Source organism: Dreissena polymorpha, chromosome 4 (assembly GCF_020536995.1).
Source record: "Dreissena polymorpha isolate Duluth1 chromosome 4, UMN_Dpol_1.0, whole genome shotgun sequence".
Taxonomy (NCBI): domain Eukaryota; kingdom Metazoa; phylum Mollusca; class Bivalvia; order Myida; family Dreissenidae; genus Dreissena; species Dreissena polymorpha.
This window is the reverse complement of record NC_068358.1, coordinates 43,285,927-43,310,262: the sequence shown is the minus strand read 5'-3', so window position 1 is coordinate 43,310,262 and position 24,336 is coordinate 43,285,927. Positions and strand designations below refer to the sequence as shown.

At 34.3% G+C, this 24,336-nt stretch overlaps 1 long non-coding RNA gene across 2 annotated transcripts; it reads left to right on the top strand.

The window, feature by feature from the left end:
- Nucleotides 1–108: 108 nt before the first annotated feature.
- Nucleotides 109–24,049, top strand: LOC127879276 (uncharacterized). 2 transcript variants are annotated; one of them, XR_008048991.1, is made up of 3 exons: nucleotides 109–201; nucleotides 20,591–20,725; nucleotides 23,424–24,049. It is a non-coding gene; the product is annotated as an uncharacterized LOC127879276 (long non-coding RNA). The 2 variants fall into 2 exon arrangements; XR_008048992.1 differs by lacking the exon at nucleotides 109–201 and adding an exon at nucleotides 17,337–17,507.
- The last annotated feature ends 287 nt before the right edge of the window (nucleotides 24,050–24,336 follow it).

Genomic DNA, 24,336 nt, shown 5'->3' with positions numbered 1-24,336 from the left:
ATATGTCAGGTACAATGCAAGAAAGAACTTGACACAAACCAAAATCGACTGTTTTTGCAACTTTTTTTTCGGCCGTTTCTTAGTGGAATGTAACCTTTTTCAGCAAGATACAAGATACAGACTTTTATTTCAACTGTCGGTTAACAATAAATAACAGTATAACATTAGCTATGTATAGCTATTGACCGACAAATACAAATGGTAATATGGTTATGTACAAGGCATAAATAAATAAATAAATAAATTTTCATATTTCTTGTTATAATATCAAAGGCATATAATATTCAGTTTACTAACAAAGCACATGATAATAACTTAATAACTATAAAATAACTTAGCAACTATATAATAACTTAGCAGCTAAATAAAAGATAGAAACACATATAAAAAAGTAAGCTTGTAATTAAAACATAATTATTTACTTAAAGGATTTACAATAGTTATGATGAAAGTATATTTACTTAATAAGGATTAAGCTTATATATAAAAAAAAGCATACATCACAGTGTGCATGAAACATAAGAAACAAGCAAGCAACAAGCAGCCAAAATTTTAGCAACTTAAACAAGCAGGCAACAAAAAGCCAAAATTTAAGCACTTACATATTTAAGGAAAGTATATTTTACTTAATAATGATTTAACTTACACCTTATATTAAAATCAGTTCGTTGCATGAGTAAAAAGAAAAGCGTATATCACAGTGTGCATGCAACACAAAAGCAAGCAAGCAACAAAATCTAAAAAATGTAGCACCTTAAACGAGCTAGCAACAAAAAGCCCAATAAAAAGATTTTTTAAGAAACTAACATATTTAATAATCAGTTTCGTTGCATGAACAAGCATATATCACAGTATGCATGAAAACATAGAGCATGCAAGCAACAACAAAAAAGCCAAATTTAGCAACTATGTTTGATACATGCAATAGGAGCAGCAGCAGCTCTCACCGTCCCATGAGCTAACCAAACTGGAGAACTGCTTGAAATGTAATTGGTCCCTGAAATGTTGGGGGAGAGAGTTCCACAGTTTGGCAGCCCCGAAACGGAAAGAGTTGATGCCGTAACTTGATGTTCTTACTTGGGGGATTTCAGCAGTTCTGGTGTATCTAAAATAATAGGAATTAGATTTAAGATTATCAAGGTCATTAAGATAAATGGGAGTTTGATAACTGACTATTTTAAATGTTTCCAAAATAATTGATCTTAGCAATGATCAGCGCAATGGTTTACTATAGTCTTCAAGTTTATCATGTTTCATGGATTCAGTAGTGAACACCTATTCACGCCCTACCATTATCTCCGAAAGATAACACCCGAAAAATAGTAAAAAGTGTAAAACATGCCTTCCTGTCAGTTATGATATTTTTTTAGAGAGTACTACATGAAACGGTTATTTAGTATACTGTAACCTATAAGAATAGGGTCACAATATACAAGTTCCAATCCTTAAACAATTTACTGTAAAACTACAATCTATTTCATAACGGTAAAACCATACACATGTTTTATTATTATTATGTTTTATTTGTATGTCTAAATGGAAAACATTTATCTTTAGTGAAAAAAGTCAACAGTTTACGCGTAGAGACCCCCATAAGCGTACGTTTTCTTATAGACCATTTTAGGCCAGCATTTTTTAATTTTCTGTTTTACGGGAGCGACCGACCCTATTTTTCGACAAATACAAATAAAAATAAAAGTCATTTTCGTTTTTTTTATTTACATATCACCCGCCGACCTGGTATTTTATCCTAAACTAAAAATAAAAATGCGCAGTTTGCCGAAAGTGTTGTTCAAAATTTGTTTTTATAATACGGGTTGTTTCGTTGTGCGCAGTCGACATGTAAAGCGTCAGCGATTTTCATTGGTTATTGCAGCATATACCACACGCTATTAGCCAATCGGTGAGTACTTAACAAATGATTTTTATATTGCATTTCGGAAATAGCGGATTTAAACAACAATGAGACAAACGTAGCGTATTTCAAATTTAAAATAATTAAAACGGAACTGAAACTATCTCAATAAGAAAAGTAAATCTTCTGAACAGAATCGTTGACATCATTCCCATATTAAGTAATACAAATTTAAAAATAACTAGCGTTTTTGCAGACGATGCAGAGGTGTCGCCATCTATAACATTCGATGTGTTGAAAAGTTTTGGGTAGGTTTAATAAACATGCATATTTATTAAAATGTAGATCCTGTAATATTTTATTGATAAACATTAACATCCCAAAAATGTCCATGAAGTACTACTTTACGTTTCTTTAATATGATGAACATGAGTACTGGACCACATGTACTTGCATCAATAATTCCATTCTCCACCCACCCATATATATTTTTCATTTAGAAAAACGTATGCAACACAGCTTCTGAAGAAAATAACATTGGTTCCGAATGTTCATATGTCAGTCAAAGTCACCAGAAAAGGCGTATAGTATCCAAACCTATGAATTCCAAATTTTTCATTATTTTTTCTTGACACAGTAGTATTGTGAAAATTCTGAGCTCAAGCCGGGGATTGAACCCACGACCTCCAGAGTGGTAGTCCGACACTTTAACTACGTCGCTAAAGAGCTAGCCCAACAGCAAGGCTGTTGGAAGTGACCTTATTTCACTACACTCCTCCCCTTTTAATGTTTCAAGGCCCAGACACGCCCGCTACAGCATGTCTTGCATCCGCATGGCCCTCCCAGAAACCATTAAACAGCTCAGACCCATTCCCGCATTCACAGTTCTTTTTTGCCTCGTCGCCATTAATGTGAAAATACTGAGCTCAAGCCGGGGATCGAACCCACGACCTCCAGAGTGGTAGTCCGACACCTTAACTACGTCGCTAAAAAGCTAGCCCAACAGCAAGGCTGTTGGAAGTGACCTTATTTCACAACAGTAGCAAATTAACTAATTTAACATGCTTTTTTTATTGGCAGTGGCTAATCGTATGGCCCCGTACGGGTAGACAAGAGGCTAGCCGTACGGCCCCGTACTGGTAGACAAGAGGCTAGTCATACGGCTCTATTCGTATAGCTGTTCCTATGGAGATTGTCTAGCCGTACGGCTGTTATGACACATAAATATATGGATTTATTATTGATCTACGTGCAGATTCCGAAATTTCTAGCGTTTAGACTGGCTCGTGTAGTCGTTGTCACGGAATTTGCAGTCTGGTTTATGTTTCGTCGTGGTTGGAAATCCGATTCGTGCATAGTATATAAAGGGTGTAAACAAGTGAGATATGAAAATGTAAATTTATTTCGCCAAACAACAATTACAACAATCAATAGAAATCAAAGTTATGGAGTATATAAATACGCATTGTACATGCAAATATTGAATGTATACAATAAATATATAGTAAATAATCTTAACTAAGTCAAAGAAAATTGCGATATCACAATGAGAAAAGTTTATAACAAAACAAATAAAAGGAAACTTTTAGATAATAGCACTTGATAAAAGCATATACAACTCGAAGTTATATCCCCTATTTTCACAATATGAGGCAGCATTTCACGACAAGTAATGTCGACTATGCAAACAAATAAATTTGTAATTTGTACTAATTTCTATAGTAATGATGCAGTGGCAAAAAATACGCTGATTAGACAGTGTTAATACACAGGCTTATCTGCGTCTTTGTTGTTCGCATGTATGACAAATGAAGTTGCGCATATCTTAAATCAGGTCACTTTAAAGAATTGCCATGCGCGATGCACTAGAAATCACACCATATACAAACTTAACTCAATACACCAATTTTGCACAATTATTCCTCTTTTTGTACTTGTACTGCCTGCAACAGTTATATGTTTGTTTCTTCTAAAGTCATACATTTAGAATTGCATACTTAACACTGTATACATGTTTTCGAGATCACCATGATAAGAAACACTCCAAGGCCTTTAATATATATCAAACCTGCCATTTAGCAGAAGTATGCCCCTTTAATATTGTACTTTTTGTACTTAGACATTAAAGTTGAGGTTTTCGGCCAACAACAGGCACCTAGCCATGAATTGCATTTTGGGCCAGCTGGGTCATTGTTACTTAAAAACTTTTTTCCATATTCTCTTATTATTCTTAATATTTAAAAATAGTACATGTTACCAATCAAACCGATTGTGAAATAGTTACACATGTGCATGCAATTATTATAAATGTCCAACCTTTTACTCTCTGGATTTTCTAGGATAATTTTTGCACTCATGTAAAGTGACATTTACAAATACAAACGTTAAATACATTTCGATATTGATTTTGTTTTGTGAGATGTATTGTGGTCATCAAACATGTTGTTTTCAAAAAATGATTTTTGATGATTATTATGCCCCCTTCGAAGAAGAGGGGGTATACTGTTTTGCACATGTCGGTCGGTCCGTCGGTCGGTCCGTCCGTCCACCAAATGGTTTCAGGATGATATCTCAAGAATGCTTAGGCCTAGGATCATGAAATTTCATAGGTACATTGATTATGACTGGCAGATGACCCCTTATTGATTTAAGGTCACTAGGTCATGGTCACGGTCAAGGCCACGATTCGGGGCATATGTCTCCCACTGCGGAACACTTGTTGCATTTGTATTTCAAATTTTATTATTTAGATGTTACGAATTCAGAGATGTTTATATGTGGGAGATATAGGTGGAAGCACGATTGCAACACAAACTGTTGTATGGTATCATATATTGAGTTCCTTGTAAGTCATCGTGTTTGTATTGTTTTGTTAATTTAGGACATAGTGAAAAATAATATGTATGTTGTTTAAGCCATTATTATATTGATAGTTTTCTTGATCATGGATATGAATGGATATGAACGTTACATATTTTGTGTTCACTTTACATATATAAACACTATAAACTCTCTGCATAAGAAAATGAAATGCAGCACATGTTTTCATATTAAACTGTATAACTCTCGGTTTCTTAAATGAAATATTCACATTTTATGCACTAGAACTTTCACTACCCAAAGTTTGGAACAAGATCAGTTCAAGTTTGGATCCTTATCAGACTGCTCTTTTGGAGCCAAAACGGTCGCAATCGTCCTAAGGTCCATTTTCCTGTTACTGGCTCTTTTTTTTTCTCATGATTGATACAAATTATCGTATTATTTTTTAGTGTGCATATTCCACCAATGGATGAAAGTTACAAAGTTGGTTGTTAAAGCTATGATATTAAGCAAGTCTGTTGTATATTAAAGAGTATTTTTAGTGTGCATATTCCACCCATGGATGAAAGTTACAAAGTTGGTTGTTAAAGCTATGATATAAAGCAAGTCTGTTGTATATTAAAGAGTATTTTTAGTGTGCATATTCCACCCATGGATGAAAGTTACAAAGTTGGTTGTTAAAGCTATTAAACAATGTAAAACGTGTTCAAGTCTTTTTTATTAAAGTCAAATGCATGCTATATTTGTTATAAACATACATATGATATACACTCAACAAAAGTGTAATGATCACTACACTACACTACACACCTGGCGTGTTTGATTGTCCCTATTAAAGCAATATAGTATAATACATGCGAAAGGTGCGTTTACCTATAAATATATATATAAACATATGTTTACTATTATTATAAAAGCTTCTACAACAGTGTAATGAGATATATATAAAACACGTAAAGGTTAATGCAAGTATACATAAGGTTAAATTGGCTGAATTTTAAATTTTCTAAAATAAAAAAAATTATCGGTTAAGACAGTTTTATTTTTATTTTTTTGGTAGACTGCTAACTTTTCATGCTTTTATTTTTATTTTTATTTAGCCCCCCCGACTCAATTTTTTTGAAAAATTTCCCGTAAAACAGAAAATTAAAAAATACTGGCCTTAGGCAAACTGCAATTTTTCCATTTTTCTATATGTGATATATAAGAAAAAATGGACACGCATAAATATTCGCGTTTTCGCCTACTTGTTTGTTGAGTGAAATCCGCCTTCTCGCAAGTTTTCCACTGTAGCGTCCAATTTGAAAAACATAACAGTGATTTATAACAGCTCTAGACGTAACATGTTATTTACGTCTCTGTTTATAATTGCATGTTTACAGTATTCATTATAAAATAACATTTTAAATATTATTTATACCAATATTTTTTCCATTGGCTTATAAAATAATTTATAAAAGTATGTAATACCTGTTGTTTATAAGTTTTAAACAATATACTATGGGTGTTTTATTTGTTTAAAAAAGCGCAACTATAGCTTCGATATCAATGCACTATTGTTCACGTTTTATACTTGGTTTTTGTTGATATAAATGATGATAATAATGTACAAATTACACTATCTGTGGTCTTTTTCAAATATATTATCATAATAACATCCTTACAATAAATTTTTAAAACGCAAGGTCCCGGCTCTTAAAAGAATAACATTGTTTATGTAAAAAAAATTGTGTTAAATATTTATGATAATAATAAAAAACATTATTAAGCAACAATACGAGTATTATTTGTGTACGCTTAGGAAAAGCAGAATTTCGAGGCTGTTTAGGAATGCTCATTTTGCATTATAATGCATTTTTATTAAGAAACTGATATGTTATCAACGCATGTGATCTCAAATTACTTCCGTTTTTATGTACATGTTAATAACCGGTTACGGCAAAAGGTTAACAGTGTTTTTTGTTACCTTTTGCATCCCTAAAATATATATACACACCGTAAAATAATTTAAATAATAAAGCTAGGTAATAGTTGCCCTATGACAACACAAGTTCATAAGTGTGGAAGATACCCATGAAAGAACATTACCGGTATTAAATATCTAGCTATAAAGACACATGGTTTTACACTTTGAAACTGTCACAACATGAAAGCATATGTGGTTACAAAGCAAAATCTTCATGGAATTTGGTAAGAACACGTGCCCCAATAATCTTGGACAAGTTCGAAACTGGGTCTCTAGAGATAAAAAAAACGGTTTACTAACGACTCGCCCCCTTAACGACTCGCCCCATAACGACTCGCCCCACTTTTTATAACGACTCGCCCCACTTTTATAACGACTCGCCCCACATAGATAACGACTCGCCCCATCATTACTTATATGGTAGGATTTTTATTTAATTTCGATTTTATTGTGTTTTAAGTCGGTAAAAACTGGTGGGGTATTGAAAAAATATCTTAAGATTTGGCAAATTAGAAGTTTGATGAAATTTGTTAAAATGCTTTACTTTAACAATCACCTTTTTCAGGAACTTTCAACAGAAACTGGAATACTGTATCGCATCCTGCATGATATGTTCAAGATTTCTACACCTGGAATTTTATCAACTCTTGCAATTAATATTATGCGTTACCACAGTTACATAACTATGTTTTTACGTATATAATATATAACGACTCGTCCCATCATTTTTATTGTTACATTTTTAGCATCTATGTTAAATGTAAACAGTACAGATGAATAGAAAGAGAAATATATAAGAAAAACTTTTTTTGTGTTGATGGTTTATTAGATACTTATGTACTTATATACAACAACAACAACAACTTATAAAAAGAGAAAGTTACGCAGTGTGTATAATAATATCAATACATTGATATAATAAGAAAAATTTACAAAAAGACAGTAATACATCAGTACCGGGTAATCAATATAATTATATCTTAATATTATCAACATTGAATTTATGAAAATGAATTTTTTCAAACGTTTTATTCATAACAAATGTAAACACTATTTACACAAACAACAACAACTATTTGCACAGGTCCGTACATGGCTGAACACAAGTCCAGCAGCTGCGCTGCAAATACAGAGTGCAAAGCGCAGGCATGGTGTTAGTCGAATTATCAATTTAAAATAATGGTATACTATAATCATGTATACATCTTTAAATACTAAACTCCGCAGTGGCACGTATTACTCAATTAAAGTTATAACCATTTAAGTAATTAAACAAATCGTGGAATTAATTGATTTATCACAAATGGTTTCTTGTTTATTTGAAACCATTGCAAATTTTCCGCGGTAATTGTTCACACCTACAAATTAAAAGAACCGCCATTTAATTAGCGTTAAATGTTTATTTGAAACCATTGAAAACTTTCCGCGCTAATTATTCACACCAAAATTTAAAAGAAACGCCATTTGATTAGCATTTTAAAGTAAAGTTTGTGTGAAAAACACAAAAGGACTGATACGCATTTTTATAGTATGAAAAAAGATTTTTAAAACGTGTGTTGTGTATTCAGATCAACAGGTAATAAATAGGTAGATTTAAGATTATAATGGTAATTTTAAAATTATAAATAAAAAATTATCTTACAGATGAATTGTGTCCGTAAAATTTCTGCAAAAAATAAATTTCGGCAAAGACCTTTTTTCATTTTTCTTACCTTTCAATACCCGTATATATGAAAATATCTTTACCACGAAGCAAGGTATTCACGCTTTCGCGATTATGACACATGTATTGTTGATTGTCATCATCCGCCCGCGGTAATGTACCTGTCAATTATGTTGTTAATTCATCGGTCTCTTTATAACGATAATCCCTAAATTCTTGAGTAATTTAACCTGGGAATCTTTAATTGTCGATATGATCTTAGCCTTTGCTTCTTTTTATAAATATAAAGGAAAGTATGACATGAGACAAATGTACCGATACCCAATAGTCTTGCTTTATGATAATATTGTCACTGAACAAAGATGTAAAAAAATCATAAAATAAAAATTATTACTTTTCAGAATATGCCTGCAATAGACGTCATTAAGGTCAGGTATAAGGCAAAAAACCGCTGAACGATGGTTATCAAACAATGCCGAACCTTAAATTCATATTATGAATTGATTTCATTTATATTACCGTATATAATATAACATTTTATTTTGATAGGGCGAGTCGTTATATATGTGGGGCGAGTCGTTATACATGTGGGGCGAGTCGTTATAAAAAGTGGGGCGAGTCGTTATGGGGCGAGTCGTTAAGGGGGCGAGTCGTTACATTACCAAAAAAACTATGTCACTGTAAAATTAAAGAAAAAGCTTGTAAACACATTTATGGTCCAATCTAAATGAAACTGTGTCCGAAACTTTTGTTCTAATCATACCTAAGCTGAGGTTGAAAATGGTTATGGTCAGTTGAAGTACATGGCCACCAGTGGTCAGGGCAGTTTTCCTTATATGGCTATTGTAAAACATTGTTAACGCTCTAGAAGTCACATTTATTGTCAAATCTTCATGAAACATGTTAAGAACATTAATTTTGTTCTTATGATGAAATATAGCATGTTGCCCTGTAATATCTGCCCTCTTAATGAATACATACACAATTTGGAAGGGAACAAATACACACACAAAAACACGCATGTTTTACATGTCAATCTAAAGTTGAACGTGTGTTCTTGGACATAAAACTGAAAACTGCATTTAAATCGAAATTGTTTTGACAAAATACTGGCTAGACTAAGCTCCCTGTAGTACTCTTTATTATGTACCATGGTTCTCATAATATCGCCCTTCTGATGCGCATGTGCTTGTTCTAAAAATAGTATCTCAATGGAAAAACAAAACTCTTGCTGATGTTGTTCTTAAAATATTTTTACATTTTATTAAAAAATGAGAAGCTTATAAAACATATGATAAAACAGGGGCATAGATAACCTCCAAACATTGGGGAGGCGGACGCAAGGTCCCGGCTCTGAAAAGAATAGCATTGATGTAATAAACTATGTGTTAAATATTAATGATAATAATAATAAAAAAAACATTATTAAGCAACAATACGGGTATTATTTGTATGTTGTGTTTTTTTTTTCTAAATTTCGTTTGTATTTAGATCGACGTTAGGTTCATAAAAGGTAAGAACGGTCGCAAATTAAAATTTAATACTAATATACATACCTCATCGAAGTGTAGCCATGTGAACGAATCAAACCAACTAGATTGGAATATTAACATTCACCATTAATTTTCTGTAGGAAAATGAACGAGTTTATTTGGCATAACCCGTAAGCCCGGCGATACCGCCTTCGAAGGCGTGGCTTCTAAAATCGGACCAATGGTTACAAGATGCTGACGCGTAGTTATTCAATGACCAGTACCGTGACCGCACTACTTTTGTAAATATAGTAACAAACATGAATAAACATTACCCGTTTGTTTACTTTTGTTTCTGTGATGTTTCATTTCTCGATGTCTCGATTTATCCCATCAATTTTCTTAATTGTAAAATATTTCTTAAAAAATATATTACCGAACCAGCTTTCCGTATTTTATTTTCATCACTTAAAAAAAGGCTTCAAACTACACAAAACAAGATGATTAGGTTTGTTCTGAATATGGATAACAGATCACATGTTGGTCAAGAACAGTTTTCACATTTAGGTTGGCTGCCTGTTTCAAAACGAGTAGAACAGATCATACTTTGTCACGTACATAAGATTAAAAATGGCCTTGCACCAGAGTATATGGGTGAGAATTTTAAGCCAGTGTCTGGCGTACATAATCGTTGTACTACGTCTAAAATGGTAGCTCAGCCAGAATCTGATCATTTTGCTGAAAATTTTACATTTGAAGACTCTGGTCGTTTTTCCAAACCAAGAGTAGGAAGTTTTGGTTCTAAAACATTTACATATAATGGTATCTGTTTATGGAACAATCTTCCTTAAAACATCAGGGATGTACCTAAACCTAACAATTTCAAGCCTTATCAAGGGTGCCATCAAGAAACAGTTTTTAGAGTCTTTATAGCTTTTAATAGTATAATTTTTATTATGAATTTTATGTTCTGTTAAAATACTGTGATACATTTTTAAGTCTTATGATCAATAAGATGCAAGGATCTCATAATTATTCTTAAATTTATAGTATGCTACAAAGTGTGTTTATTAACTACATATGCAGTGTGTAACTTTCTTATGCAACTTCTGTGATAATAATGAACATGTGATTATATTTGTTCATTCTTAATCAGTAATATACTTTATTAAACAGTACATATTGTGATACATATACATGACTGTTTCATGGTTACTGCCACAAATATCAAGGACCACAATGGAAATAAGTGAAAATCATTTTTCTCTTTTTGTGTTATCCTTGGTATTGTGTGTGCATTCCATGGTTTGCTATGTATATTGCTGTGATAATATATTTATATTGTCTGCATTATGTAGTTACTATGTAATGTTCATATGTTTACCAAATAAAATCAATCAATCAATCAATTGAATACGCAATTTATGACATATCTCGTGTGACGTCATTTCGGTGACGAAACATTTTACGAAAACAATATGGACGTGATGGATTTTTACAGTTAAATATTTGTTTAAAGCATCGAACGAATCCAAAACGTTTTTCGGATTGTGTGTTTGTCATGCATAACACCTTAATAACAGACACTGGAAGTGTATATCGTTGTTGTAACTTTATTGTTAAAATAGCATTGGATTAAAGTTGCCATTGAGGTAAACGTGTCGTTAATACTAAATTATTTTTTTATGACCCCTGTCAAAGCTTAAATAATGGCATTAATATATTCTACAGCACAGTTTCAGCTGCAATCGATGTTTTAATTTTCCAAATAATATGCTACGTGTAATTATAATTAATAGTAATACTTTAGAACTCCTTTTCTTCGCGCAGGAATAATGAATAACAAAACTTTAAGGGGCGGGTACTGGCTGTTTCCGAAACTAAGATTACAACATGTGTTGCCTCCCTAAAAGCATACAATTCTGAGTTGTTTTTAAGCTCTGATATGTTTTAATTGTTTCAAATCAAAGGACAAATATGAATATAAGGATTGAATTTTATTTTTCGGGCTTTTATGCCGTATGAACGCTCAGGGCGAGTATTGAAAATATACCGAGAAGCGCTAGCGCGCTTCACGGAATGTTCAAAACTCGCCCTGAGCGTTCATACGGCATAAACGCCCGAAAAATAAGAATCAATCCTTAAATGAACGCTGTTCTGGCTTTTTCTTCCCGAATGTACGCTTAGGAAAAGCAAAATTTCGAGGCTGATAAGGAAATACTCATTTTGAACATTAAACAATTACATATATGATATTGTTTCACTGATTTCTTATCAAATAATAACTGTTGTACTTAGAAAACACAAATATTTTCAGTCAAATTAATTTTTTCACGCATATATTTACTCATAATTGTTTTAAGTGGCATTTACCTTTGAACTAAAGCGTTCAATTAAAAGAAAAGCCTGTCCTTAATCAAAACACCGACAGTGCAATCACGGAAAAGAACAATAAAACTATTAACGCAATGACATTTACCCGGGCCCCTGGTTTATGACACCTAACAAGGGATATTGACACATCACTATTGGCAACCTCGGAGCAGACGGAGAGGGGACACATGGCTTCTGCACTGACGGCGCGTGACTAGCCGAAATATTGGGGAGGCGGCCGCCTAGTCTCCTGCCGGCCGCCTCCCCTGCATCTCCATTACCTACGCCCCTGCTATTAGTTTCGGTATTTCAGGCTACCCAAACAGTTGTCATTTACGAACAAAAATATTTGTTTGACGAATGAATAAATCGAATTACATAATAGGAATAACATCTTAAGGTACATTAGCAAATTCAGTTCATTAATTAAACACACACACATATACTTGTGATAAACAGTTCAGAACTGGCGTGAAAAGCACGGGCGAATTGTTATATGAAAACTTTGTAGCGCACAGAACATTGAGATGTTTACTTTGACAGTAAAAAAATGTAGCGCGTGGTAATTAAATTGTATCGCCCATAACGCGGACGCAGTTTATTTCTTAAACGAAATAAAATAAGTGCGCTGTATCGGTTAAGTGTAGATAGTTCAGTATTGAACCGATATTTCGGGTGCTTATGCCACAGCGAGACGTTGCTATGGAAGGAACGCGCTCATCGGAGCTATTTTGTTTGCGAATGCAGAATCTGGATGCAATGTGGTTAAATGCAGTAACGGAGTACATTCTTCGGTATACGTATAGTATGTTATCTATGGGGCGAATTGCAGAAGGCAATCGCCCCAAAAACAACTAAATAGCTATAACAAGAAATATCTTTTAAAAAGGAAGTCGGGGTAAATGCTGACTTTGAAATAAAGTTTGCAATTTACGTTTCTTAATAATTAAATTGAAAACAAAAGTTTAACTATTGTGTTGTTTTTTTTCACTTGTATGTCGCATATTCACCGCATGAAATGTGTGTTATCATTGTCAACCACACATAAGTGTAACTAGATAAAAATTAAACTACGGGAGTGCACATCATATGTGTCCTCACATGCTTTATTTTGAGTACATGTATATTTCTTCACCATCGAAATATATCGTATGTTAATATTTAGATTTACAATGCAGTTTTTTTTCGACACATTTAAATCACACTTTCATACCCGCAGTCATGCGAAAATGGGTTTTATGCATTTCGGCCAGCTTATCTTAAGCCCAACATGTGCATTTGCGCAGTCTGGTCAGAGGCGATGCTTTTCGCTATATAATCACTCAATGTGTTATGGTCTCACTATGTATCTCCTGACCAGACTGAGAGATGCGCAGGCTGAGTGGGCTATATATTTGATGGGCGCATATGGAATACGACCCATTTTCGCGTGACGAGGGTTATTAAAAATCTCATTGCGAATTGTAAATGGCAAATTTTAGCACAATTTTTTCGATACAAAATTGAATTCATTTAGCAAACTTGTAAATAAGGGCAGCCTATCCAGGCGTTCAGGAACGATTTCCAGACGTGCTGACTGAGTACGGCAAACATGTGTGGTTGGATAATTAAAGGGATCTTTTCACGGTTTGGTAAATTGACAAAATTGAAAAAAGTTGTTTCTGATTCGCAAATTTTCGGTTTAGTTATGATATTTGTGAGGAAACAGTATACTGAACATTTGCCATGGTCTAATATAGCCATTATATGCATCTTTTGACGATTTAAAAACCTAAAAATTATAAAGCGTTGCAACGCGAAACGATTGAATAATTTAGAGAGTTCTGTTGTTGTCGTTTAAATTTGTGAAACTACGAAGATTGCTTATATAAGGTATAAAATACGCGTCGTATGTATGCCTTGGCAGGATAGCACAGTTGGTTAATGCGTTTTTACTTCAGGTTTCCGAGGGTCACTGGTTCGAACCCTGCTGCGGGCTACTTTTTTTTTTAATTTTATATTTGATTTTTTACTGGAGCTTTTAAAATTTAATATTATCAATTATTTAATATAAAGCATTTAATGACAAACTTCAAAACATGCCAAAATCTGTGAAAAGGCCCCTTTAAACGATTGTCCTCTTATCGTGACACTATATTATTTCGGTAATGTTTGGTTTCTCATCTTGAAAGCTAAATTGTGTTTATCGATAGTCAATTATAATATTACCCGGACGATTGAGTGAACGAGTACTGACCCTGAAATTCTGCGTGATGGATTCAAACGCGTAATTGTAACTGGGCCACAATTTGTGTCGTTTGAACATACAGAGTAGTCCGGAATTCCTTACGCTGAACAGTGCTACATCCTTTGCGCTGAGCACAGACACAGTGATGTAGCCAAAGGTCAGAGGTTTTATCTCGAATCAGCCTATAAAATATTCGAAAATATTCATGCGTTTCTGTTGGCGTTTTGTAAAAGTCATTTAAGGAGAAAAGCTGGTTAAAACAGCTACGCCAAAAAAGCGCCTTAGTGCTCTATACTTATGTTTAGGTCAGAGTTGTTGACATCGTGTGAACTGATAGGGTAACAAGTAATGCATAAACAACACAGTACGGGTAAACAGGGCTGTCTTTATGACTACCTAATTCGTGAGTAAATAGTATTGCTCGCAGATTTATTATATATTTATTTTCATCAATAATCTGATTGTATATTTTGAATTTGTATATGGTGTCAAAATCAAAAGTATTGTACGGGGAATTTTCATCATGAAATTATATTCTTAGTGAGATAGGTATTCGATATTCCAACAACATTCATTTAATATGATGGTGATTGCAAATTGTGTTTATATTCAGTTCTCATTACCATTTACATCATACTTTTTATGCTTTCAGAGCGTCAAAAAAGGGTCATGTTGTTATTTTGTCTAAGTTATCTCTATAAAATAAATAGGATGATAAAAAGTGCACACAAATCTCGACCCGTGACACACTTTTTATAAATTTGAATGGCGTAAGTTCATTTCAAACTTGCGATTATTTTTTTACAAATGAGTTGCGTCTTAAATTATTCGATAGCGAACAACTTCAGTGCATTCAGCGCTTTGATTTACAGTTTAAAACATGTACATATAAGTCGAGAATATTGCCGGTACATTGAATAACTACCGATGCAAAGACATGTATGTTGACAGTTGGGAGCTTGCGATAGTTTCCTATTTAATGATTTGTATTAACAAAATACTTTTTTCGTAGGCATTGATGTACAAATGTGTCAATATTAATATAACCGTTCTTAATTATTAATCACTAATTGACAATTGTTCAATTATCACAAAATGTTTACAATGGCAAATACCACGTTTCCTTGAATATCAGTTCATATGTACATTTGTACATGTATTCCATTTAATTAATACTTTTCTGTGAGTACTATTTACGAATGTGCCATTCGGCGGTAGATAACTCGTCGGTATTGTTCCCAACTGAGACATGCTTTGTCGCATGAGACTACTGTTGCCCGATACTGGTGGTTTTACTGTTTACTATTTTTCAGATGTCCACATGAAACCAACTAAAATATCTAACATCACAAAATATGTTTTCCGTGCTGTGCAATTGACATGTAATGGTGTACGTTTTGCTTCTAAAATGTTACAGTGGTAATTATTCCATCATTCAACGCATTGAGACATTAGCAATTCAAAGGCTTGGCGTTTGTACTACAAGAGGAGTAATACAGTTGTCATAGTTATCTACAATCTTATAGAGGTAATTGAAATATATCCATAAGAAAATCTGGTAAAATCATTCAAATGTATGTTTTATTCAATTTGAATTAACACTTCTGTTAAAAAAGAAAAAAAAATATCGGCTCGTGTATGAAAAATTAAACATAATAGGTAAGATAAGGACGATTCAGCTTAGAACGCATTTCGTTTATAGGCGGTCTCTGCGTATACATGCTGCCTTAAAGCTGGATTCCCACTGGCGATCAGATCAACTCGATCAAGCCCGACCAAGCGGTCGGGTACTGGTCTGGTTCGGTCGGCATGAGTGGTCGGGGGTGGTCGGGTAGGTCGGCATTGGTTTGGCTTCCTACCCGATATTTTTTGACATGTCAAAAAATATCGAGTAGCGGTCGAGTAGGAAATGGATCGAGAAGCGCTCTGGAAGTGGTCGTGTATTAGTCGAGTAGAAGATCGAGTTGAACGTAAAGCAATCATGTGGCGATCGGATTGACATCTTTTACACGATCTGTACCCGATCCGCTCAACTTCTACCCGAGTTATTTTAGATCGCAACACGATCCACTCGACCTCTATTCGATTTGATGTACAGATTTACTAGACTGCTACCCGACGGCTACTCGACCGTTCACGATCACTTCCCGATTGCTATTCGACCATACACGAGCTCTGTACCCGATCCGCTCGACCTCTACCCGAGTTATTTTAGATCGCTTTGTAAGACTGTAGTACGACCATTACGATCTGGTCGTGTGAAGATCTGGTGGCGATCGAGCTGAGGTCCACTTGGTCGAGCTGAGATCGTATAGGGCTCGCGTATAGGTCGAGATGATCGAGCGGAAATCGGAAGGATGGTTGAGTGGACGTCGTGAATGAGTCGTGTGGGGGTCGTGTGTTATCGAAAAAAGTTCGAGAAGAAGTCGTGTATACCCTTTTTAGTCGAGCTTGGTCGGATTTGGTCGGGAAATTTTGGTGATCGGGATGATCGAGTTGATCGGATCGGCAGTGGGAACCCACCTTAACATTTGGGGGAAGTTGACAACTTAACATTTAATTACTTAAGGATGGGAATAACTCTTTTATTATCTTAACTTTTAGGGGATTTAATTAACTGCTGCCAATTGTGTTCAGCTACAATATTCGTATTTCAATCCTTATCATCTTCATCTATTTGAATTTTACCTTTTTAGCAAATTGTTCATTTAGCATCACCTTTTTATTGGAACATTAATCAAGTCCGCGGCTAGATTGGAACACTTAATCTAGCAACGTTTAACCTTATTTCATCTACTTTAATGTCCAGTGTGAAGCAACACAACGCACAAGTAGCATGAATTTATAATTGTGCCAAATGATATAAAAGTAAAGCCGCGAAACATATTTGAGGTGTCATTGCGTATGTGACGTCATCCGCTCCGTTGCAGTAGTTTGTTTGACAGTAGCAAGTTGTTGTATCACCGGAAGTGGTGCACGTGTCTGAGCCATAGTTGGTATAGGTGCACCCTCGAGAAAGTACTGAAAATGAACCAGAACGTAATACGAGTCAATACTATAAAATGTATTAAATGTTGCTAACTGAAAATTACGCGAGGAGCGTATACTTTCATCTGTTTATGCGTGTTGAGGTATTTATACATTAGTAGATATCACTTTGTCCTTGTCAATAACTTTTGAAGGATCACAATGTGTAGAAGTATAATTTTCTTACACAATCGATAAAAAACCAACAGTTGCAGATATTGGTAGATTCCAAATACATTAGGTGTAACTTTTTATTTAAATGTATTGTATCATTTTTTTCGAAGTTAAATGATCAACTACGCTAAGCTAGATCTGTAACACAATTGATGAATCTATTTAAGTAAAAAAACTTAAGTTTTATGTTTGATTTAATGCGGTTGTGTCCTGCTGATGTAATTTTCAAATATATTCGTACGCATTACTAAACATCTCCACGGGTGGTTATCGTGTGGCAAATATATTAATTAGTGAAAACATCATTTTGAATGATAAATTATCATATTATAACGAAAAATCAACTTTTCTGAAAAAAAAATCACTATCAAATATATATATATAACAAGGTATCTAACTCGAAATCATCCTAAAACGGGGTGCATCGGTTTGAACAGCCATTACTTCATCAATTTTGCAGCGATTTTCATGAACCCGGTCTTATTCAACGCAGAAATGAATTTCCTTTCTGGAAATGTATATATCTTGTTATATTTCTACACAGTGCTGGGTCAAAATTTAAGAAATAACGCGATACACAATTCGCTTGACCCAGTTAACATCGATCAGACCGTATTCATGACTGAAATCTTCACGGAGTAAAGGGCATTTTCCCTGCAAAGTTCACGGACCTCGATACCTTAATTCAATAAAACGTATGAAAAAACATTCTTAACGTGCTTGCCGTTGCATTATGCATCAAAACTAACTGTCCAGCGCATTTTGAAACCTTTGTTCACATACATTTCAACTACTGACATTTTAAACACACGAGTGATTTCATTGGTCCGATGTTAAGGTGTGTCTTTACAACTGGAGATTTCATTCATAAATACGGTCTGATCGATGTTAACTGGGTCAAACGAATTGTGTATCGCGTTATTTCTTAAAATTTGACTCAGAATGTGTACAAATATAACAAAATATATACATTTCCAGAAAGGAAATTCATTTCTGCGTTGAATAAGACCGGGTTCATGAAAATCGCTGCAAAATTGATGAAGAAATGGCTGTTCAAACCGATGCACCCCGTTTTCGGATGATTTCGAGTTGAATACCTTGTTATATATATATTTGATAGTGCAATTATTTTTTTTTTAGAAAAGTTGATTTTTCGTTATAGTTTGATAATTTATCATTCAAAATGATGTTTTCACTAATTAATATCATAGCTACACGCTAACCACCTGTGAACATAACCACAATTATTCGTTCATATACAACCAAATAAGGGTTGTATAGATTACACAATGTTTTAAAGGGGCCTTTTCACAGATTTTGGCATTTTTTAACTTACTCATTAAATGCTTTATATCGATAAATGTAAACATTGGATCGTAAAAGCTCCAGTAAAAAATCAAGAATAAAATTAAAAAAAGGAAAAGAACATTGCCCGGACCAGTGACCCCTGGAGTCCTGCCAGAGTCCTGAAGTAAAAACGCTTTAGCCTACTGAGCTATTCCGCCGAGTACATATACTTGAAGTATTTTATACCTTATATAAGCAATCTTCGTAGTTTCACAAAATTTAACGACAAAAACAGAACTCTCCAAATTATTCAATCGTTTCGCGTTGCAACGCTTTATAATTTTTAGGTTTTAAAATCGTCAAAAGATGCATATAATGGCTATATTAGACCATGGTAAATGTTCAGTATTACTGTTTCCTCACAAATATCATAACTAAAACGAAAATTTGCGAATCTGAAACAACTTTTTTCAATTTTGTCAATTTACCAAAGCGTGAAAAGATCCCTTTAATAGCAGTTCAGTCTGCTTAGTTCTACAGATCCCGTTAACACATCCTAAATACCTCCGCCATCGTTCTGTTTGAAGCATGATCGACAAGCAGGCGAAGTCGTGCTGGTAGTATCACACTTGTCCGAAGACGGTGCGTCCGAACAATAGTGGCAGTACAGTGCTTGGCTCATGGGCACTTTAACATAATAATATATGTTCAACTACACATGTCATTTTCAATGTTAAAACATATTCTATAACGCATGTATTTGGGAATTACATAAATGTTTCACATTTCAAAAGTCTTACGTGACTTATAGATATATATAGAAATACAACAATTCTTTATATAATATACAATTCACAAATCTATTATATACACTTTTTTTCTGATCGATTGTTTATAAAAAAAATCTATGAAATCTTAAAACAAACACGTGTCTTCCACTTACCGAATGAAAACATTATAAAAGCCATCCATATTTTGATAGACTTTAGCAAAAGAACAACCATATCGTTTAAAGAGTTGTCAATTTCATGTAAATATAAAATTCCTTAACCAGTTAATTGCTTGTACCGAAGAAACGTTTATTAGCGCTATTAGTTTATAAAGACGTGTGTATTTACCAGTTTATCGCAATAAGAAATTATATTACAAAATGCTCGTGTATAGTTATGCGGTTTAGCTTTCAGCATAGATCCTTGTATCACTGTTCACTAAAATACGATTGTATTTCATTCTCTGCGACATGATAGTGCCTTAAGACAAAGAATGTATCATATGTCAATTCATGGTTATATATTAATAGAAATTATTGACATGTTTGCTATTGAATAATATCGTAATGGGTCACTTAAAAATTACCGTTCAATAATTCACAAGCACGAGTGTCAGTTAAGATCTTAATTTGTTATATTATTTATACTATTTAACAAAAATGAGAAATCATTTGTGGTACGGTGCTGTTGTTGTGTTTTTGTCTAACGGTAAGTTTATTAGAAAAAGTGATATTAACACATTTTTTGCTTAAGACCGATAGCTTGGCATTTACATATATTGCTTTAAAGATTTATGCACATTAAAGGAAAATAATAATAGTATTTATGCTTTACTGTGAGAAAACATACTATTTAATATGTATATATGTTTTTCACTACACGTTTAACGAAGATGTCAACATCGTTATATGGAATTGAAGATGTGGTGTATTAAGTATGTTTGCTTTTTTATTTAGCGTTCGCCATGAATGCTTGGGCCCTAACGTGTTACGTGTGTTCCGGAAGTGCGGCTAATGACGCATGCGCGTTGAACGTTGGATTGAATACAGGGACAAGCTGTGTATCATGCAAGAAGACTGAACTTAATAGTGGTAAATCAGATTTGTAAGAATTAAACATGTTAAGCTAAAATAGCAAAGACAAAAAACACCGGTGAATACAACTGCAACTATACCACTTACACTTCTTTTACTACCACCATCACTAAAAACACCTCCACCAACAACAGCATCCCTATCGCCACCGCAACTACTGCGTCTACTACCTCTGCTTAAGCTTCGGCTCATGCCACTGTTACTTACACTGTCTCCTCTGCTACTTCGTTTGTCTAAACATAACAAGAGGGCCTGATAGGCCCAAAGTTGCTCACCTGAGATAACAAGATATTATTGGGACAAATCTTCTGACCAAGTTTCATGAAGATCGGAAAATAAATGTGGCCTCTAGAGTGTTAACAAGGTTTTACCATAGCCATATAAGGAAAAATGCCCCGCCCCTTGCAGCCATGTTTTTCAACCAACCGGCATCATATTTGAACACTTCCAAGATTTACTGATTTAACTGCCCCTGGCAGCCATGTTTTTCAACCAACCAGCATCATTTTTGAACACTTCCAAGATACTATCGGGATTAATCTTCTGAATAAGTTTCATGAAGATCTGACAGTAAATGTGGCCTCTAGAGTGTTAACAAGATTTTACTAAAGCCGTAATAGGAAAAATGCCCCGCCCCGTGGAAGCCATGTTTTTCAATCAAACATAATTATTTTCTAACTCATCCAAGATATTATTGAGACCAATCTTCTCACAAAATTTCGTGAAGATTGGACAATAAATGTGGCCTCTAGAGTGTTAACAAGGTTTCAATAAAGCCATATAAGAAAAAATGCCCCGCCCCTGGTGGCCATGTTTTAAAGTTACCAAAACCATCTTCGAACTCATCCAAGATATCATGGGGACAAATCTTTTGACCAAGTTTCATGATGATCGGAAAATAAATGTGACCTCTAGAGTGTTAACAATGTTTAACTATAGCCATATAAGGAAAAATGCCCCGCCCCCGTGGTGGCCATGCTTTTCAACCAACCGGCATTATTTTTAAACTCTTCAAAGATATTATTGGGATGAATCTTCTGACCGAGTTTCATGAAGATCGAACTATAAATGTGGCCTTTAGAGTGTTTAAAAGATTTTACTATTGACATATATAGCCTGATAAGGAAAAATGCCCCGCCCCTTGGCAGCCATGTTTTTCAAGCAAACGTAACCATTTTCGAACTCATCCAATATATCAATAAGACAAATCTTCTGACCACATTTCATGAAGATTGGAAATAAATGTGGCCTCTAGAGAGTTAACAAGATTTTACTTTAGCCATATAAGGAAAAGTGCCCCGCCTCTTGGCAGCCATGTTTTTAAAGCAAAGGTTACGATTTTCATAGTCATCCAAGATATCATTGGGACAGATCTTCTGACCAAGTTTCATGAAGATCGGAAAATAAATGTGGCCTCTAGAGTGTTAACAAGGTTTTACAAAAGCCATATTAGGAAAAATGCCCCGCCCCTTGGCGGCCATGTTTTTCAACCAATTGGCATCATTTTCGAACTCTTCCAAAATATTATTGGGATGAATCTTGTAACCAAGTTTCATGAAGATTGGACAATAAATGTGGCCTCTAGAGTGTTAACAAGATTTTACTATAGCCATATATAGCCATATAAGAAAAAATGCCCCGCCCCTTGTCAGCCATGTGTTTCAAGCAAAGGTTACCATGTTTGATCTCATCCAAGATATCATTGGGAGAAATCTTCTGAGCAAGTTTCTTGAAGATCGGAAAATAAATGTGGCCTCTAGAGTGTTAACAAGGTTTTACTATAGCCATATAAGGAAAAATGCCTTTTTTTCAACCAACCGGCATCATTTTCGAACTCATCCATGATATCATTGAGACAAATCTTCTGACCAAATTTCATGAAGATTGGACAATAAATGTGGCCTCTAGAGAGTTAACAAGGCAAATGTTGACGGCTCACGACGCACGACGGACAAAAAGCGATCACAAAAGCTCAACATGAGCACGTTGTGCTCAGGTGAGCTAAAACACACAACGAAACATAAATTTAATAACATATTAATGGACACATATGAGTTAAGCATTTTCACCAGGGAATGTACGATTATTTTTAATTGGGGACAAGAAAACGTGTTCGCAATGTCAATAATACTAAAAATCATCAAATCCAGCCAATGAAGCATCACTATACTACTACTACTACTACTACTTCTACTACTACTACTGCTACTACTACTGCTACTACTACTACTACTACTACTACTACTACTACTACTACTACTACTACTACTACTACTACTACTACTACTACTACTACTACTACTACTACTTCCACAACCACCACCGTCACCTCCACCACAACCGTCACCACCACCATCGTGATCACCTCAACCACCACCGTCACCACCATTACAACCACCCAAAACCAACACCATCACTACTACTTTCTTTGGTATAATATATGATAATTGCTATGAGGTTCATTGTTGAAAAATTTAATTCCTACATTTATTTAAACGCACGATAGGAGTATTTAATATAATACTTAAATGTATGTGGAACGGTTCTTTACAGGCACCTCTACAAACAAATTAGTTTGTATAGGTCATTGTTTTTTATAATCTAATAAGAAATAAAGAACATAATGTGCTAACAATATTTGATTTTGCGTGAAAAATTATGGATGTCATGAATATGAATATCTCACATGTTTTAGTGATCACGAGGGAGTGTTCTTCGTTAAATGCCCTGGTGGACTACTGCGAGACTATCAACAGCCGTACAACCTGCTACTGTGACACTGACTACTGCAACACTACTGGTCATGTGACAGTTTCCTTTGCAACCATTTTAATAACGTTACTAGCATGTTTTAATTGAAGATGGTCCAACAGAAAAAGATATTTCGCTTGTGTAGAATAGTCACGCATACAAACACTTTGAAAAAGTATTATAATTAAACAAATTAATTTAAATGTAATGTATGTTGTAGTATTTATTTGAAGTACAAGACATACGTTTTATTCGAGATCAATGAATAGCTAGATCGACGAATAAATGTCGCCGTAAACTCCTACAGATGAAGTTGATTTCCCTACATTTAATATAGATTTGCAAAAATTTAAATGCACACATTCAATATCTATTGACTTGGTAAAAGCCAAAACTTTGGACGCATAATTAAGTGTTGAACCTAGAAAAGCATCGAAAAATTCACAATACGTCTTTGGGCTGAAAGGATATTTTTGAAATTATATTAACACAATAATTAAAGCGTTTAAAGATTTACCAATTTGTGACCTCATTATTTTTAGCAAAATTCCTAGTATATGAAAAAACACAACCTAGATTATTAAATTGATCAACAATTTGCATTGGTTCATTTTCATACGAGTAACGACGTTCGCTCGTCCTCGTTGTCCTCTTCCCTCCTCACGTAGTGCACAACGTTTTCTGAAACCATAATTCTAGCTAGTTTTCGAACTACTGACTTACAAACACAAATAAAATTATTTATTGCGAAACGTGGGGTTTGAAAGTCTTTGGGCATTTTGCATAAAATCACCATATCATCTGCAAATAATAAAATCAAAGCGCTGAAGAAACTGAAGTTGTTCGCTATTGCACAA